Source organism: Rattus rattus, chromosome 4, assembly GCF_011064425.1.
Source record: "Rattus rattus isolate New Zealand chromosome 4, Rrattus_CSIRO_v1, whole genome shotgun sequence".
Classification (NCBI taxonomy): domain Eukaryota; kingdom Metazoa; phylum Chordata; class Mammalia; order Rodentia; family Muridae; genus Rattus; species Rattus rattus.
The window spans coordinates 69,028,498-69,047,934 of record NC_046157.1 but is presented as its reverse complement, the minus strand read 5'-3'; the positions used below and the strand labels follow the sequence as shown (position 1 = coordinate 69,047,934).

At 40.6% G+C, this 19,437-nt stretch overlaps 1 protein-coding gene across 1 annotated transcript in view; it reads left to right on the top strand.

Annotated features, from left to right (window-relative positions):
• Positions 1–19,437, top strand: part of Robo1 (roundabout guidance receptor 1) — a 134,498-nt gene that overhangs the window by 8,336 nt on the left and 106,725 nt on the right. The window lies entirely within an intron of this gene.

The window sequence follows — 19,437 nt, the reverse complement described above, 5'->3', positions numbered from 1 at the left end:
TTTGTGGCTTTTCCTAATGTTTTACCTTAGACATGATGACGAGCCCTCACCATTTGCTCAGGACTCTCCTGATATGTAGCAGTGAGAATCCTACCCTGGAAACCTGTCAGATCTAAGAAAACAGTATCAGGCCACGCGAGACCAGATGGTTGAGGGGAATTATTTTATGCATCATCAGAATCGACATCACAGATTAGGAAAAATGACTAAAGATAAATAGAAGGTCTTATCTGTTTTATTTCTTCCACAGGCAAAATTACGATTTGAAAGTATCAGAAATGCAGCAATGAGCAAATTCTGTCGTTCGTTCAAACACTTCTTTAGCACTTCCCACCCTGTGCTAAAGAGGGAGAATTGCTGGGATGAGACTTTATGTCATAACTTTTTCCAGCCCTGTTCCGCATCCTGTATGTCTTTGAGGGTTTCTTTGATTTTCCGTATTGGTGTGATATTTGGGTAAAAAGCAGCTGACTCACATCCCATCCAAATCCCCAGGGTCCTCCAGATCCTTCACAGACTTGGAATTCTGCCCACTCCTTGCCAATGGCTTCCTCTCCTCCAATTCCCATATGTCTCCTCCCCGAGCCATCTGCTCCTCCTCCCCCTCCCTTCAGTCAGTATTCCCCTCTCTTCTTCAGTTACCTCATTGTTCAGTGTCTGTTGCTTCCTGTCCCCCCTCCTCTTCTAGAGGAAATCGTTGTATGGACCACAGCTGATGATGTAGAGCCTCACTTCCCTGAGAAGCTGAATTTGTGTTCCTGTAAAATAAATAGGTAGTGCTCTAACAGAAAGGTCAAAGGAAGCTAGAGAGGCAAGCCCACAATCGATGTCTTCCTGTCCATCTTCCATGCAGTTAATCCACATTACGTGCTTTATTTTTTAAAAAAATAAATTTTACTCGTGACTTAAGCATGGGTAAAATCAATATAATTGTGTTATATGTGATGGGATTATAGAAAATTAGAATAAATTGGTGTCCAACCTAATTACTTAGCTTTCAATTTTATAATCAAAACATTGCATCAATAGAATCAAACATATGTGTGAGCATTTTATGACCAAATTATAAGTCCCAGGATTCAAAACTTATGTTCATGAGCCTATGGAAATTATTTATGCTGCATAAATTTCTTTTTCTTCTTGCAGTTGTCAAATGTATTATCTAATACTACCTATGTTATTAATTCACTGTTAGCAGGAATGCTCTCTGGAGCATGCTTAGGTATTCTGAATATTCTGAAATATTTTGATATTGTAGACTGGAAGGGCTTTAAATATATAGTTAGTTGGAAAAGAGAAATGAGGAAGAAATGAAGAACTTTTGTACCGTATCAACCATGATTTCATGATATGCAGTAAAGTCGTACTTACAATGTACATAGACGACATCTTGCCTCACATGGCCTTTGAGGCCATCTATTCCTACCTATACCTGCCTCATACCTGTGAGAACTTTCATTGCCACAGACTCACCCTCAGCACTCGGGGTGAATGTCATGAGTGAGTAAGAAGTTTACACTAATTCTGGGATGAGGAAGCTCGTGCCAGCCCTTTGTCCAGCTGAGTTCTGAAGTGCAAGCATCAGCTGTGGCGCTCACAGGGAAGTAAGCTGCAATGCCCCAGGCAGCCGCCGTGCACACTGAGTCAACTTCTTTTCCCACGCATCAAGTACACTTCTGCTCAGATTCCGTCCGTAGGGAAGTTAAGAAATTCTATGATTCAGAGGAGGAAGGCCAGTTGAGAAATACTGTTCTGTGTTCCCAGGGAGCATTCTGATCCTTTCTCAAATCTTCAGATGTACGTAATTACAGATACATCCATCAAATACAAAACAGAATTTGAATACAAAGAAAGCACCGTGTTTCTGATCTACTTGTGAACCCAAACGTTTCCAAAGGATGGCTGTAAACTTAGCCGTCCTCGATTCTAGTGCATATGCTAGGGTGGATGGCAATAAGATATTCTAATGAGGATTTGGCAACTGTTCTTATTGAAAATTTTCATCACTGAGCTTCTCGTTGATTTATGAACGTTTTTGCTCCTGGTACTTTAGCTTCCTGGAATGTCCTAACCTCTTTGCCCTCTCTTTATTTTAAGTAATTTTTCACATCCCAACTTAAATTTTTAAATTTAATTTTTGTCTGTGTGTTTATGTGCACACATGTGTGCATCTATGCCTGTCTCTCTCCCCGTGTGTGTGTGTGTGAGCGTGTGTGTGTGTCTGTGTGTGTGAGTGTGTGTATGTGTTTGTGTGTGTGTCTGTGTGTGAGTGAGTGTGTATGTGTTTGTGTGTGTGAGTATGAGTATGTGAGTGTGTGTGATGTGTGTGTGAGTGTGTCTGGATGTGTGAGTGAGTATGTGTCTGTGTGTGTCTGTGTGAGTGTGTGTCTGTGTACATGTGTGTGTCTATGTGTGCGTGAGTGTGTCTGTGTGAGTATATGTGTTTGGTGTGTCTGTTAGTGTGAGTATGTGTGTGAGTGTAAGTGTGTGTGTCTGTGTGTGTGTGTTTGAGTGTGTCTCTGTGTGTGTGTGTGAGTGTGTGTGTGTTTGTGTGTGTGGTTTGCACACTGTTTGTTTTATGTGGTGGACACATAATGCCATGGAGCCCACATGGAGGCTAAATAACAACCTCGAGTTTCCGTCTTCACCTTCCTCGTTTGGCAGAGGGTCTCATGGTTCTTACCATCGCATTGCATACCAGCCAGCAAAAGTTCTGGCTGGATTTCTTTCTATCTTACCACAGAAATACTGAGATTAGAGATTCGAGCCCTTGCATCTGGGTTTCATCTGGGTTCTAGCTTGAACTCTGATCACCAGGCTTGTGCTGTAAGTTCTTTAACTGGTGAGCCATCTCCATAACCTCCTGAGCGTCCATTTGGAAGCAGAGGCGTCTTCTCTGTCCCTCTTCTGAAATAATAGTTGTTCTCAGATCTTTCCCTCTTTTTTCAAGTATCCTTCTTAGATCTTTTGCATAGCCTGACTTATATATTATTTGTCTCTTGTATTTGAAGCATCGTCAGTGAATACCTGTATTCCTGTGTCTGTCTGTATTCCCGTGTCTGTCTTTTTGTAGGAGCTTGGAATGGCTAACTTTGATTGACAGCCTGGTGGTATTGAATATTTCTCTATTACAAAAGTGCATTGATTATAATGGCTCTCACTTGATTAATAGCCAAGTGTTTCCACCTAGTTGCAGTAATTTAAAATCCACATTCAAAACCACAATTCCTTTTGTACTAAATAATAGTATATTCCCTACCTGTTTATTATGGTCCTTCTGCGAGTCAGACTGTACTAGTGTCTGTAGTTCTCTGGTACTGTCTTTACCTAGCATACATATGACTCTAGATTACATCCTTAATAGAAAGAGCAGAAGGTGAGGGGAGAGAAGGGGAGGGGAGGAGAGTGGAGGGGAGGAGAAGAGAGGAGAGGGGAGGGGGTACGTGAGGCTGGCAAGTTAGTGGGGAAAGTGGGGAATAGAGAAAGGAGGGGAGCCTAGGAAAGAGGAGAGGACAGGGACTGGGGAAGGGGAAGGAAAGTAGAAGAAGAAGGAAAAGTGGAGAATGGGTGGGGAGAGAGGAAGGGAGTTGGAAGAGTTTTAAGATGGATGACAACACTCATTCTAAGTCATTATACAGCAAACTGTCTTGATTGTCAATTCCGGTTCGTTTGTACCAGGAAGTGATGATGGACTGGAGGTGCAGCTTATGTGGTGGATTACTTACCCAGCATGCAGAAGGCCATGGGTTTGATCCCAAGGACCAGGTGAACAAGGTCTGATGGATCACGTCTGCGATCCACTGGGGAAGTGGAGGTGGGAAGATAGCAGTCCAAAGCTGTCCTTAACTTATGGCTTCAAGATCAGCCAGAGAGACAGGAAACCAGGGAAGGGATAACATTTGAAATGTAAATAAATAAAAATATCCAATAAAAAAAAAAAAGATCAGCCAGAGAGACCGAGAACTTGTGAGAGATCGGAGAAGTTTTAACTTAATAAATAAAGACAACTTGTGGAATAAGATACTTGGAAGCTTCAAAAAAAAGAAACAACCATTTGTGAAATCATAACATATCCTGGTCCAGTTCATAAATTATATCAAATTTATGTCTTGTATAATATCTAACATTGGTAGCCTTGATACTGTGTAGTCTGTCTGCTCATTCTTGCCTGGAACATGTAACATACCTAGTTATCATTCCTTGGATAATCCTTACAAATCACTGCGAGCTGACTCCAGAGCTGCAGAGGAGGACAAGTATGTCCAGTTGCAGTTACCTCGGCAGAAGCCAGATCGGAGACAATGTATTTCTAGGTTAGTAAGTAAAGCTCTAGCGGTTTGGAAAATGATATGTAGTTGTCATGGATATTCTGAGTAATGTGTTAGAATTCCTTGTATACAAATGACCCCACATACGTGATTGGCCTATATAATGCCATGCATTTCGAATGTGGTAATACATTAGTATTTTATCCTTCTAGTATTCTATTAAGTCTCTTGACAACATTCTACTCTTTGGATTATTTGGTTCTTCCCAAGCCCGTATCCATTAAACCAGTTTTTCTATTGTTTCTTCTCAAAATGCCAGGCCCACCCACATGTTATATCCAGACTGTCAGACAACACAAGAGGACTGGACTGCCTTGCTGGTCCGCCTAAGTCTCATCAGCATGTGCCTCTAATTAGCATCCTCAATCCTCCAGCCATTGTGGCTCCCTCACAAGGGAGAAAGACTACTAGACATTCTTCTAATCTCCCCACAAAAGTGAGACTTCAAAATTCAAACCAATTATCAGTGAGGTACCCCTATCTCAAGTGTTAGAACCTTGCACGATGAGCCCAGCCTGCCAAAGGATATTTCCTGCTGCAGGCTCTTGAGGTTAGCCTGCTACCAAGGTTCAGAAATCAGAAACACAAACGCTGCTGCCCTGATTTCTGCTTACGGTGAGTGTCTGCTCGCTCCTCTGGTTCACTGCCTTCGGGTCTGTGCACTTTGATATATCTGATCAGCCCAGTAAATTTCTCCAAATTGCTGTGGACTAGTGGAATTGCACCGGAGTCTGGGAGCACTTTGTTTAATTATAGGTTGAAGTCTCTTGCCAAATTAAAGACACAATCTTTTGTGGGTTCAAGGATGGTGTTCTAAACCGTTTATTTTATTTTTCAATGTTCTATTAATCTCAAATGAAATGTTTCTCGGGGGGGGGGCTGGCTTCAGATTTACTTGAAAGAATTGCCTATAAATCTTATCTCTGAGCTGACAAAGTTCACTGGTATCAGCATGGGCTTGGGAAAGCCTTTGTGTTTAGACAGTTTGCTTTGCAAGTCAGGTATCTCTGATTGTGTGTGATGGCCAGGTGGCATTTGGTTTCCCTCTGTTTACCTCAAACAGAATGAATTGTAGCCTTCTTTTTTAAGTAGTACATTCCAAAGTTCACTGATTGTACAAGGCCTTCTTTCTTTAAAAGAGGCCCCAAATGCAGAAATCAAAGAAACATTTTGAAGCCATTCAAGTTTAAATTACTTTTCATCCGAACCTTTTAAAGGGATCTGGGATTTCCTTTTCTTTATTTATGCCTGGCCTAAAGTTAACTTTATTCCTCTATGGTGTCCACAGGGAAAGATTCTCCCCCAAGAGTAATTTCAATTTTCATTCCTAGGCCAAAGTCCCTAATGCTGATTGTGGGTCTTCTTTGTTTAAAGGGCCAGATGCTCAAACCAAACAGCGATTGGTAACATCTGACCTCTTCAGTTTTTATCTCCTTAAAAACCAAAGAATTTGATAATATGATAAATCATACACTTGTAAAATAATCTGGTGTACATTAACAGAATTATTACCAGATGGTACAGGATTTCTCTTCCTAAATCTTAAAAAATGTAGGTGCTCGGGACGCTTAGAAGGGTGACCGTGTTTGACGCAGGCTCAGGTTAAGATCCACATCCACTCGGATGGGGAAACTCTCAAGAGCAGTTGAGCTCAATTTATAGGGAATTGGTTGATAATAGTGGAAATTCATCTCTTTGAGAGGCTAAAAGAACCTGTTATTTCTCAAACTGCCTTTTACCCACTCTTCTCTCATCTACACACATCGCAGCACTCTACAGAGTCCTGCGTCATGCTTTCGAGGATCCTATCAGGTTGGCCCACCTTCCCTGTAGAAGCCTATAAATGTTCTGCCTAAACTCCAAGCACGCTATACCAAACTCGTATTTACCTGAAAGCAAGAGAGCCATTCTCTCTGCGTAGTAACTAATGTGGGATGTTTCCTAACTCCACCGCCTGCAAACAGCGCATGCAGTAATATGTGCTGTAAATGCGCACGTCTATTCTGCTGGCAGCTCCAAGGATTAAGGGCAATTAGGCTGGATTTGCCTATCAAGCATGCTTAAGTCTGTCATGTACTGAGAGTGGGGCCCTGGGTCTGACACCCTGGCGCAGCCCTGGGATCACACGTATTTGTTCATCTGGTCTTCGGAGCTCAGTGTATCTATACGTTTGCACGGGATTGCAGATATGCACCCTATGTCACAGGAAGCCAAGAAAATAGAAATTCCTCATCTCTATCCAAAAGAAAGCCCACTGGAGAAGCTTTACTTTGTATGTGTGTAGAATGGGGTCCAGGGCACTTATGGAATGATTTGGCACAAACTTTTGATAGTCCCTGATTGTTAGTCCAAAACAATTAAACATCCAAAAAAACAATAAAAGACCAGGCGAATGTGTCTTCACTGGGAGTAGGCTGTAAAACTAATGATAAAGCCCGCGGCTTGGGCTATCCCACAGGTGTTAAGATGTCATAGTTATGAGGAACACAGATTGCTATGTGAAAATATTAGGATATTGATTAAACTTGCCACAGACTTGATGAAGAAAGTTTCATGTGCTTACTTGCCTGCACAGAGCCACTAAAAACATGTGCACATAAGACAGAGTTTTGTTTTTGTTCTTTGGGTGTTCACTTAAAATTCCCAAACAAACACTAGAGAATTTATGTGAATTTGTTTGGGAAAGTGATCAGAATTGGAATTAGTCCTCCATAATGTAGCATAAGAGTCTGTAATGATCTTGAGTTCTGGAATTTTAAGCATTGTCTGAAGAGATGACAGTGGACATCATGAAAGGCCTGTGCATGCAGTTGCTATGGGAAAATACATGTGATATGCTTTCTACATAGATACTGGGCGTTTTACATGCTAAGCTTAGGACAAAGCCCTAGTCATCACAGAATGTGTACGACGCATAGAAGATAGGCAAAGAATGATGGTAAATTGCATTTTACCTCTGATTTTATTTTCCTCCTTAAACTTCCCATTGGCTGACAACTACCAGGTAGTGTCAAAGCTCCCATGTTTTATGGGTTTTTTTGTTTGTTTGTTTGTTTGTTTTGTTTTGTTTCTATCTGATCTGGAAGCAACCAAGGATTTATAAAATTCTGATTTTCAACTCCAAGTTCTAACAGTATAATTTAGACACAGGTCAGGAACTACTGTAGCCCCATTGATGGTTAGGCCGAGGTCAGGAACGATCAATAGGTCCATTATAGCAATCTGCAGTCCCTTGATGCTCCTTGCAGTGCATTTCTCCTCCATGGTTTTTGTCTTGGCTGTGGAACTGAACCGCATATGATTGTAAGAGGATGTCTTTCAGGCCAACCTAAATGATTTTTTAAATGTTTTTAAAATAAGTAGTTTTCTCCTTTGTTTTGTTTTTTTATAGAACACCGTAGAAGTAAAAGCACACAGGAAGCTCTTGTTCTTCCTTTTTATGTACCACAGTTCATCACTAGCTCTCAAGAGATGTATGTGGTCAATGCTCAAACTTAATGCTAGTGTTCGAACTCTCGTTCAGTCTTTGTGTTCCCGAAAGATTATGTGCACCCAACATAAATAAGTGATTGTTCTTCATATATACATATATACACATATATACACATATATATTACATACCTTAAAAAATATAAGGGTGACCTGTCTTCTCATGCATCCTTCAGTGACTGAGGCACAGAATTAACCAAATCAATGAGATATATTCTAGCATCATTGTGTTCAATAAAAGAAAAGGAAGGGGAGGGGAAGGGGAGTAACATTTGAAATGTAAGTAAAGAAATATAATCTAATAAAAGTTTTTTAAAAAAGAAAAAAAGAAAAGGAAGAATCTGTAGTATTGAATTTGCCTCCAGTCTCATTGGCATGATCTTCTGATTAATTAACTGGCTAATTAATTCAGTTGCTTACTTGCAATTTTTTCTTATACCTCTTTAATATTCTGAGGTGAGAACAGGACAGGCCATAGATCAAACTTTACTTCAGCCTGCAGTTTTTACAAACATGCTTATACTTGTATAGAATCTTACTAATACTATTAGATAATCCTGTTGCTCTTTTAAATTTCCTTTTCTGTAAAGTCAGTCTGCCCACTGGGGTTCCAGGTCTGAGAATCAGGGCTACACTCAACTGTGGCTCTCTGTCTTAGGAATGTAAGAGACTGTTACAAATTAGGCCTCGTCTCTGGAAAAGGCATTATCTTTACAAAGTATTTGGTGGAGAAGGAAATCCTCACACTCAAGCAAAACTGTAGAGAACAAGTAAGCCCAGCAAGAAGGCAGAGAGAGAAAAAAGGATTTGCTGTTGGCAAAGTATTTTCAGCTGGTGTCCTTGTAACTCCAAAGAGCCTAGAGTTTGAAAAAGAGCTTTTCTCTTCTCAAACACTGTGACCATTTGTCATCTTTATTTCTAGAGCTCGGTCATAATTCCTCTGTAGATTTTTTATTTCAGGCTGTCGTAGCAGTGACTATATGTAAATTCAGAATTATAGCCAGATGGCTTGGTGAGGTGATAAAAAGCAAACCAGGTTTTGTGGGAGAGTGCAAATTGCCCATAAGACTTTGCTTTTACCTTTAAAACAGCAGGGCATTGTTTCATGAGACCTGTGAAGGAAATAATACATTAAGTTTAATAGCTGTGGGCTAAATTAATTTTTCATATCCAAGCTGAATACTACCATGTAATCGGCCCAGAATTTTCATAGACATAAAAGCCAATCAGCTCCCTTGCTTTTAGGAGACGACTTGCAAAGGCTACTTTATGACCAAACCACTCTTCATATCGCTCGCTTTTTACAGGATTCACTTTGGGGTTCCAGTCTAAATGGCTTGGGAATCAGACACCTCGGGAATCAACTAAAAGCTTGCGCTGGGTCATCCGTTTGCCATTTCATCAGATGGCTGCAGTTCCCAGCTGGAGTTTGGAATATTATAAATTAGAGAGGGCTTTCTTCCTTGATTGTTTCGGGTACCATGCTGCAGTGCCCCCAAGGAAAGGGACTTGCAGCAGAAAATGCCAAATTCAAGTCTTCCATTCTTGTCTTTAAGCCCCACTTAAGCAAGAAAACTGGGTAGACATTAAGAAGCCCGTGTGTGTCTTAATCTTTTTTTCCCCTTGTTAAAATAACGCTTCATGAATAGATTCTCTGGTGGTGTGCTCCCATTATATGGAAAGGTCTTAATTTATCCCTCACAATGAAAAGCATCCTCTCCCTTTAACTTAACTGTGTCTCTGCAGGGTGCCTCCCACTTGCCTGCAATTAGCTGGGCTAGCTGTAGTCTGTCATCAAATTATCATAGGTGCACTTCTGCTGCCGTGAGCCAGCCCACTACCAATTTATAAATTGCTCGGAGGAAGCCGTGAAGTTCAGGAAGGGATAGAAGTAGCCGAGAGCTGCAGCTGCCACAGCCCTAGACAGAATTTCTCCCTGGCCTGTGTTCTCAGCTGGCAGCCCCCCAAGCTGTGTGGAGAGCCACGTGCTCCCACTGGGATAATTGCTTTTTCTACATGAGTCTCTTGTTGCTTCTTTCCGATGATCAAGTGTGTTTAAACTCCTGGCTGAAATCATGTTGGTTTTCAGACAGTGTCGTAAAGTGTACCAGCAAACAAATGAAATTGGATCATGTGCTCTTGACTGTCTGTAGCCCAGGCAAATATGGGACAGCAATGAAAAGATCTTAATTGCCCGATTTCCCTTAAGTCTACGCTGAAGAGAGTAATCTGAAGACTCACATGCTATGTCCTTCCTCTCCCTTTGTGATGCTCTCCTTCCTGTGTCAGGAGAGTAAATGTAGAAAGGTGATGCGATTGCTTCCAGTTTGCTCTCACGTTTTCTGCCCAGCGCATAGGCTTGATGCCTGACCTTTTGGTACCAAAGTTTATTCTGTACGTGTGTGCAATTCCCAGGGGCACTATCTGTCCTTTAAATAGGCTGTGAAAAATGAAATAGACAATGCCAGTGAATTAGTAAAATACAGATGAATACTTTTCCCCATCAAGTTGAATTTTTTTTTTAAATGAGGTTGAAATCTGGCTGGTTTAATTTTTTTCTACCCTACAGCAAGATGAAATATGGTTAATATCAGTATTCATCTATTACCGTCTTTTGGCTCATCTCAGGGCACAGCTGCTCCCCTTTTGTGGTCAGGAGTACACCACAACTTTACCTACTAGCCTTTGTGGGCCACATGCAATGTCTCTTAATCAAAAGGCCTCAGCCGGAAATATTTTAAACAGTTCATTGTTTCTTTTCTGTTTTAAATTTATTTATATGAGCACACTGTAGCTGCCAGACTCACCAGGAGAGGGCATCAGATCCCATTACAGATGGTTGTGAGCCACCATGTGGTTGTTGGGAATTGAACTCAGGGCCTCTGGAAGAACAGTCAGTGCTCTTAACCGCCGAGCCATCTCTCCAGCCCAGTTCATTGTTTCTTCCTCATCTCCATCCTCTTTTTCCTTCCTCATCTCCTCCACTCATTCCGGTGTCAAGCTCCCATGTCCCAGACTGCAAGAGCCACAGGGAGAAATGAAAGTGTTTGCGTTGCTGTTGCTGTTTTCACGAGCAAGTTGTCAATGGTGCTATGAAAGGTAGAAAGAGTAGGCTAACTTATAATCACCGCTGCTAATTCAGAAGAACTGTGACACAACTGTGTCTACTTCAGTGTTGCTATTAATTTAAAGACTTACAATTTGAGATCTTCTTAAAATCATTTTGTCGTAGGCACAAATATCAATTAAAGTCTTATGTTGCGTAATTCAATTAGTACATATAAATAGGCTGCATACAATTCATTCCTGAAAGTCATATTACTTTGCAGAGAAATGTTGATATAATTGTGGCAGGAGTTGCTCGTCAGACCTTTTTGATAGTGAAAATTTACCAAGAATTTGAATTTTTCTTAATAATGACCTTGAAATGTAAGCTTCAAAGAGAAAAGCATTTAGTGTGTTTATCCAGAAATATAGATTCCCTACATATAATAATAAATCATAATTACTAGGCAGATGAGATCATCTTGATTAAAGCTGGTTTTCTTGCACAGTTCAATTCAGGATCTGGATCTAGACAGGGAGAAACGATGGGCAGAAAGGAACCGCTGTGCCTATCCTGTTACCCTGTGGGACCGGAATTGCCTAAATTACCTTTCAGTTATCTCTAGTTTTTTAATTACCGTGAGACATTTTGGAATACTTATCCAATCCTTTGTCACGTGTATAGTGGAATCATCATTCTACTATACCGTGTGTTTAGTTTAGAAAGCAATGAACTGGGGTTACGATTACTATTGTTTATTAGTAGATAGGGTCTCCATACGCTGCCTCGGCGCCTAGCAACTCTCTGGCTCGAAGTCAGCTGCAACCTTCCTGCCTCTGCCCGCTGTGATCACAGAGGTGAGCCAAAGCACGGAGTGCTATTTTTGAAAAGTTGGCTGGTTCAGGTTAGACGATAACAATGCTTTCATCTGCGCTGCCCAACACAAAAGGTTAAAAATACCTTTGTAGAGCCATTAAAAGATACAATCCTCTTTCCTCCTTTTCTGTAGTACACACTTAAACAAGGTATTGGGTATTATTTAAATTATATTTTATTATTGATACTATGGATCGGTGCTGATTTTTAGAGATGAATTGTTTGTGCTGTTGGGGGCTGAAGGGTACTGATGTAGGTGTGTCTCTTCCTTCTGTGTGCCTGATGAATGACGTCTAGGGAGCCTCGTGCATGCGAAGCAGGAAGATGCCTCAGCAGGTTAAAAACACCTGCTACCAAGACTCAAGACCCAGTCAAGACTCAAGTCTACAATCTTGCATGTGGTTTCTCCGGCCTCCATGTGAACATATGTGCATACACTCATCAAATTAGTTAACAGTTATATCAAAAAATATTAGAAGAATGGCCTTTAGGATGACTCCAGAGAGTCTGGGAACTGTGCAGAACTCATGGGCATCTCCTTCTCCCTGGTAGGCCACAGAGGGCATTTCTATAGTTCACAGTGGTTTATTCTGGGTCTCTGGATCAAGAATATAGACAGACTTGACAGCACTCCTGTTAAGGGTGTCATTCTCAAGCAGCTTAGGCAGAAATCATTTGAGAATGATACTGTCATTCATAACTTTTCATCTAACTCTTTTGCAATAAAAAAATAATTCCATGAGAAAGAGTCAAGTTTTTACAAGGGAAAAAAAATCACATCCAAGCGTAGGTATATTAGAGTTAATGTTAATCACACTTACCAGGACCTTACTACTCTCTGAGTATTTCCAACCTTTTGGTCTTTTCAAAATCTGTGAGAGTGAAGCACTGTACATTTTTTTCCAGCGGCTTCCAGGTATTTAGCTGTGTCTTCTATGTGCTGTTTAAAATATCATCCTGTTAGCAAAGTCATTATTCTAGTCTATTGTTCACATTCATTTCTTAGGTGGTATCTGCAAGGGATACAAGTTTTTGAATATGAAAAATCTATTGAAGGAAATGGAATAAATTATAGGACAGTTTGCTGGTTGGCAATTTGAAATCAACTTTGAAGCCCCTAATATAATTAGTGGTTTCGTTTTTTGGTCTGTTGAATTCAAGTCACATTAAGTTAATGTAATTAAAAGCAGAGAAGAGTTTGTGGAGCCAAACTAGTTAATTAGCCCCAGTTGGCTTAGTATGCTAACCCAGAGGTGCACGGAGAATGTTGAGGAGGTGGTGTCGGAGGAAAAAATCCTGTGGAACAGACACTGCAAATCATCCGACTTGCCTTAGGGTAGAAAAGGAAGGCGCGTAGCGAGGAGTTCACGCTCAGTTCATCTTCGTTTCTGATTGGGAAAACTGACTGTGGGGTAAGCTGTCTACCCATGGAATAGACAGACCAAAAATCTTCCTTTATTTACTCTTTCCCTCCCTCCTTCCCTTTCTTAGAGGCCTACTCCTCCTGGTTATGGAGAGATAATTATTGTTTCTTGCCGTTATGCCCTGGAAATAAAAACACTCACTATGATTGTTTGTTTTTCCCTGTAGGCATTAAAACCCTTGCCTTTGACTTTGGTGGATGGTCACTCACTGGAGACAGTTCCAGGACGATAAAGGACTTAGGCAAAGAGATGGCCTCCTGCTCCATAGAAACCCTTAAGGACCCCTCCCCCAAGGAAAACAGTTACCTCTAGTTTCTCTTAGGGAGAGCTCCTAGTGTATTAAAATAATACATATCAGCCACATGGAGGGTTTCCTTACCTTTATATTGCTAAAACATCATAAAATTAGAGGCTATTCCAAAGTTTAATGATATTTGAGGTTTTAAATTTTTAGCACCTTCTTCTCTTCCCATCTCTGTTTCCTTCCTGGAAAGGAGCAGGGCTCACCAGGATGCCCCTTCTTGCTTTGATTTCATTAAGTATTTACATAGCTAAGCCTCCCCACACCCCCATCCCCCAGCACCAAAGTACTGTCTAGGGCCTAGGGGCATGTGAGTATCTAATGTGGCTGCTGCTATGAGCTGGTAAGGTGGATGGTGAGGAAGTTAAGACCCCTGCCTTGGGTTTCTGACAGAGTCGGGGTGCCAGCACATTGTCTGAAAGCTTAGCAAATTCTGCTGCACCCCTCCCCAGGATTATGTTAATTGGAGTCTCTAGGCTGCAGTTCCCTGTTTAACATTGTGTCTGTTCATTATACAAACTAGTTTTTGATAGGTTTACAATTGGGCTGTCAAATCCAGCTGTAGGGAGAGACCTGCCAAGAAACATTTTCTGAGCTTGTTTTAAGTGGAGTTTTTTTTTCTTCACATTTATAGTGTTTTGTGGGTGTTAGACATATTTTCCCCCTTCTGTTTAGAGAGAGGGGAAACGTCATTTTTCGAAAGTATTGAAAGGGGAACCGAGGTTTTCCATGTAAAAAGTTGCTACACACTTACAGGGCTTTACATGACAACACAAAATGCAGACAGATAGGTGGAGTGAATTCTTGAAAGCTAGTGCCTTGATTGCATCAAGAGGGTGATGCATCCCCCTTTCTATTGAAAAGGACACACCAGTGTGTCTCCCATACGTGTGGTCACAGAAACTTGTGACTGTATAGCTCCGTTTAGGTAGAGCCGGTGCCATACTATCAAAATCAGCATAACGTGTGGAAACTGAAAGCTGCCATTGTTCCCCCTTCCCTTTTGACTCTTGGATTGTCCAGCTTTGTGACTTGCTCCTTGTTAAGAATATTTTGTCTTTACCCCTATGAGTAGTCTCATCTATAAGTAGTCTAGTTTGACACATTAGCCTTTCTTGCCATGTTGACAAGGTGGACTTGGGTAGACTTGGGAGGCAGATCTCTCTGAGTTCCAGGACAATCTGGCCTATGTAGGGAATTCCAGGCCAGGGCTACATAGTGAGACCCTATCTCAAAAAAACCAAACCAAAACAAAACAAAACAAAAACAAAAATACAAAAAAAAGCATGTTTTTGTATATAGTTGTACCAAGAGGGTTTGGTTGGTAGGTGTTGATGGGTATTTAACAGCTGTCTGGAAAATCTCAAATTTTTTAAAAAGTGGAATAAATAGTTGGGGTATTATCTCATTTTGTGTCCTCTTTCCCATTCTTGTTTCACACTGGTAGTTCTCCTGTGTTCATGGCTCGGACTTTAGGACCAATCTTCTTAATTTCAGCAGCATTAACATGTTGAAATGAGTAAATCTTTGAGGTGGAGAGTGTGTATTCTAGGAGTTTAACACTGTCCCTGACCTGTCCACCAGTTACCACTGACTCTGCTCCTTGCTGCTGTTTCTGGTAACCAACCAAGTCGTCATCTGCAGATCCTGCATCAGTCCCCAGCACAGTACCAGGGTGTGGCCCCACCGAAACACATTATTTGGGAGGAATTGCTAGAAACACTGAGAGGCTAAGAATAACCTGTTTCTGATGTGGTTGTTTTGTTTTTTAAAAGTATGTAAAGAAACTTTTTATACAGTAGGAACAGTTTGTCTATTGATTTATATTTAATACTGAAACATCAATATAAGACAACAACGTGGGTCTCCTGATTCATTAAATCATAAACTCTGTACCAGGATCAAGGAATTACTGTGTTGGAATTGTAAACACAAGGTGTAATAGAAACTCTTGAAAGTCCTCTGCTTTCTTCTTGTTTGTCCTCAGCTATTCTTCCCTCCCATTCTCTCACAGTTGGAATTACTCCATGGCCCAGACTCTCCCAGCAGCTCCCCTATAATTCTTGTTAGTTAAAGTCCCCTCCTTCTCCATTTGTGTGTAATCTTTCAAAATAGAATAACAGCAGGCTGTAATATATAATGTTAATTGATGCCCCATGTGTACAAAATCAAGTTGATTTAAGACCCTACATTCCCAAGTATTTAAAAATTGTAAAAGTAAATAAATACTATATGACATGAAAACTGCAGACATAAATCTCTGTGCTTGGAAATTACTTATATGTCATCATCCTTTAGCTTCCCTTTTCTTCCATATTTGACTGTGTTTTCAAATTATCCCCTCAGCCTTCTAGCTGTTGTAGATAAGCACACTGACTTATTGACTTTCTGATCAAAAGGAATGTTGTGGGTTTCCTCTTTTTTTTCCTGTTACATTAATCTAATATTGTTTCTGTTATGTCCTCTAAGATGAACTCCTTTTCTAAGTATGCAAGGTCATTTAAAGTTAGACTCTTGGGCATAAGAGGACGGTCCCACATGTTGTCCACACTTACGGAACTAATGGAAGCTCTTTCAGAGCACAGCCTGGATCCTTCCATTTGGGGCGGGGGCGGGGCTGGTTCTTTTGGTTGAAATAAGTTAGTTTCCCTTCATTTTTAGGCTTGCTGGTGTGAGTGCTTCAACATGAGCATGTAATAAGAGGGGCAGTATAATATCTTCTCGGGAGGCATTTTATGATATCCACTGGTTCTCAATGTCAAGAACTTAAGTTTATTAAATACCAGTTTATTTAACAGTAATTATGATACTGGGTTCCAGGCTGTATGTTTACCGTCCCTCGCCAGGCCAGGGAGACAGACTCTGCCTGAAACACCATCCCTCTTCCTACTTGATCACTGGACAAGTCCTTTTCGTCTCACAAAAATGTTCCTCTTCTTTAAACTCTGTGGCGAGTTCTAGGCTCTCAGGAGGAATTAGAGGCTCCTTTCCATCATTTCTTTTCAGATGACAGTCAAGATGACCTGATGGCCATAGTCTAACTAAAGCATACTGTGTCCAGCACAGTAGATCCAGGGGGAGGAAGGATTATACTTTCCTACACCTTTGGTCCCTTTCTTGAAATGTCAGAGTATTAAAATGTTTATCTTACCATTTTCATAGCAAGGTAAAGAACATGCTAATTATATGTATACACACAAATACGCGCAGGATAACTGACAGAACTCAAAGTCCTTAGCATTATGAACTGTGAAGTATTATAAACGAAAGTTGCGTCTACCATTGATTTTGTTCTGTTCCTTGTTTGTTTCAGTTGTGATTTTGGTTTGTTTGTTCAATCATTCTATTGGTATTTTGTCTGTTTTTTGAGCCATACTTCAAGAGTGATCATTTCCCCATCTAAAAGGGGGAAAAAATTGTCTCTCTGTAAGTGAATACTGTGAGAGTATTTTATAGTAAAGCCATGTAACCCAGTTGCTGGTGAATATCTGTCTACAGTTTATTCAACAATTAAAGTGTGAAAACACAACCCCATTGAGCTGAAAATGCAGCTTGCATTTTCACGATTGGCATGATCCTGCCTTTTACTTTCATAAAGTTGTGTGACTATGCATGTGTGTACATGTGTCAGTCACTCCCATGAACTTTGTGCCAGTTTTGCACTAGCACGACTTGTAGGCAGGACACCTTCACAGGCAGGGTACCAAGAGTTTGTGGCTGCATTCGTGTTCACATTTCTCCTTTGGCAGCTTATAGCATACCTTACGGTACCAAAGGTGCTAGAACATAGGTGTGAGGGCTCAGTTTAGGTACCAGTTCATTTTATTCAAATTCATTGTTGTGTAGGTGTTGTCATCAGCAACGAGCCTTGAAGTTAGTTTATGGAAAGCAACCTGTTGTCTTAGCAACTGCCTAAGTTGTTTAGGGATGACTATGGGAACCCTTTGGCCAACGACTCACTTAGACATAACCCAATATTGGAAGCTTCATTTAATGATAAGAGATGTCCAGTTGGGGCTCTGTCTCCCCATTATTTGATGATTTCATTTAGGTCCCCTTCATACATGTATATATTTTAAGAAGCTTCTACTGTATTAGATTTCCATACTACCCCTCAAATACTCCTAAATTTTAGCTGTCTCTTCCATAGTCTATCCCTTGTCCCCCCTCTTCCAGCGCCCTCCATGTTTAATTCTCCCATTCCAGTCTCCTCCCCACCCTTCCATAACTTTCTGTACTTTCCTAGGGAGATCTACCTGCCCCTGCCGCCACCTAACCACTTACTCCATACCTGACCTCTGTGGTTCTCCAATGGTAGCCTCGTTATCATTATCCACATGTGAGCGGATCCATATCTACTTGTCTTTCTGGGTCTGGATTACCCATCTTATGAAATAAGTTGAAGAATATTGGTAATAACCACTCTTTGAATGTGTTGTAGAATCACCCACTGAAACCATCTGACCATGAGTTGGTTTGTTTGTTTTGTTGTTTTGGGTTTGGTTTGGTTTGGTTTTGATTGAGGGAGGTAGGAGGTTGGGAGACTTTTAATCACTGCTTCTATTTCAGTGAAGTTAAAAGTGTGCTTAAATTGCTTGTCTGATCTTGGTTTAACTTTAAGAAGTGGTATAACATCTGGAAAATTACTCGTTCAAGTTTTTCACATTTGGTGTACATGTTTTTAAATTTGTACAGTGTCTGCTTTTAATGTCCTCTCTCTCTCTCTCTCTCTCTCTCTCTCTCTCTCTCTCTCTCTCTCTCTTTCTCTCCGCCTTTCAGTTAATTTAAGGGTTTGTCAATCTTACTGATTTTCTTTCCTTATAGAGAATTTGTTCTGTTATTGCTTCTTTTTATTTTCAGTATAGATTATTGAGTTCAGCTAAATTTAATTATTTCTTCCCTCCTCTTCCTCTTGAGCGAGATTCTCTCTTTTTGTACTAGATCTTCTAAGTATTCTGTTGTTACTCATATGAGATCTCTGCAGCGTTTTCATGTAGGCACTAAGTGCTATGAACTTTCCTCTTTGGGCAACACTCATTGTTTCTATGAGATTTTCTGTGTTCTGTAGTCATAATTACTCAGTTCTAGGATGTCTTTATTTTCTCTGTCAATCCATCTCTCATTTGGTAGTGAGTTAGTTATTCAGTTTCTGTGAGTTTGTAAGCCTTCTGCTGTTTCTTTTGCTGTTGACATCCAGTCTTACTCTGTACTGTTATGTAGAATGAGGGGTGTTATTTCGATTTTTTGTATCTGTTGAGATTTGCTTTGTGGTCAGTTTTGGAGAAGGTTCCATGAGATGCTGTATATGGGTGAGATAGTCTGTCAGTCTCTGTCAGGTCCATTTGGTTTATGACATCAGTTAGCTCCAGCATTTCTCTGGTTAGTTTTCTCTGGATGTCCCATCTACTCCCTATCTACTGAAAGAGGAGATCTGTGTTCTCAGTGAAATGGGGGCTGGGAGGGAGGCTGCAGCAGGTGGTCTGCTACAGGGCTGGGGCGAGGCTGGTGGGCTGGACTTGGACGAGCGGAGGGAGAGGCGAATTTCACTCAGCTTACTGTGACTTGCTGGACCACTTGTGGGAAGATCATGATGCTCATTGCCCTTAGGTTCCAGAAAGAGAAATGGAAGAGAAAAAGAAATACATGGGCGGGAAAAAGTCTGTTATCAAAAGTAAGATGCATTCATTGACAATCAAGACATTTCCTTTAAAGCAGCTCTAGCAAACTTGCTTAATAATATTAGAATATGAATATCTCTATTCATATTCTACATTAAATCTGGATAGGTGTTAGCCATTACATTTAGACTTTCTGGCTAACACCTAATTAAAACTACGAAAGGTTTTAGCTGATTTCAAATAGGAATTGGATTAACACACCGAATAGTGAAACTTTTCCAGACGTCTAGGTAAATAAAGTGTTTTTCTTTTATATTGTACACTTCAAATTTATTTTTTTGTATTCCCAAGCTGT